A 301-nucleotide genomic window follows, 5' to 3' on the forward strand; every position below is an offset into this window, starting at 1 on the left:
GTCTGTGTCTATTTCTCTCTGTCTAGTTTGTATAAAACACAATGCAATAAATTGCTCTATGTATATTCTAGCCTAACATCAAATATTGTTTTTAACCAATTTGTTTTGTATCAATATCAACAAGCAGCGTTCAATGACGTGTACAACGGCACAACGAACAGGTGTCTATAACAACAAGAAATTGAATTGTTATCAAAAATATATACACAAACAATTGTTTTTGTTTGCGTTACTTTGTCTATTGTGATTGACAACTAAATATTGGTAAGTGGCGCAAGAAAATGCATAAATTAAATACATA

Source organism: Drosophila busckii, chromosome X, assembly GCF_011750605.1.
Source record: "Drosophila busckii strain San Diego stock center, stock number 13000-0081.31 chromosome X, ASM1175060v1, whole genome shotgun sequence".
Lineage (NCBI taxonomy): Eukaryota > Metazoa > Arthropoda > Insecta > Diptera > Drosophilidae > Drosophila > Drosophila busckii.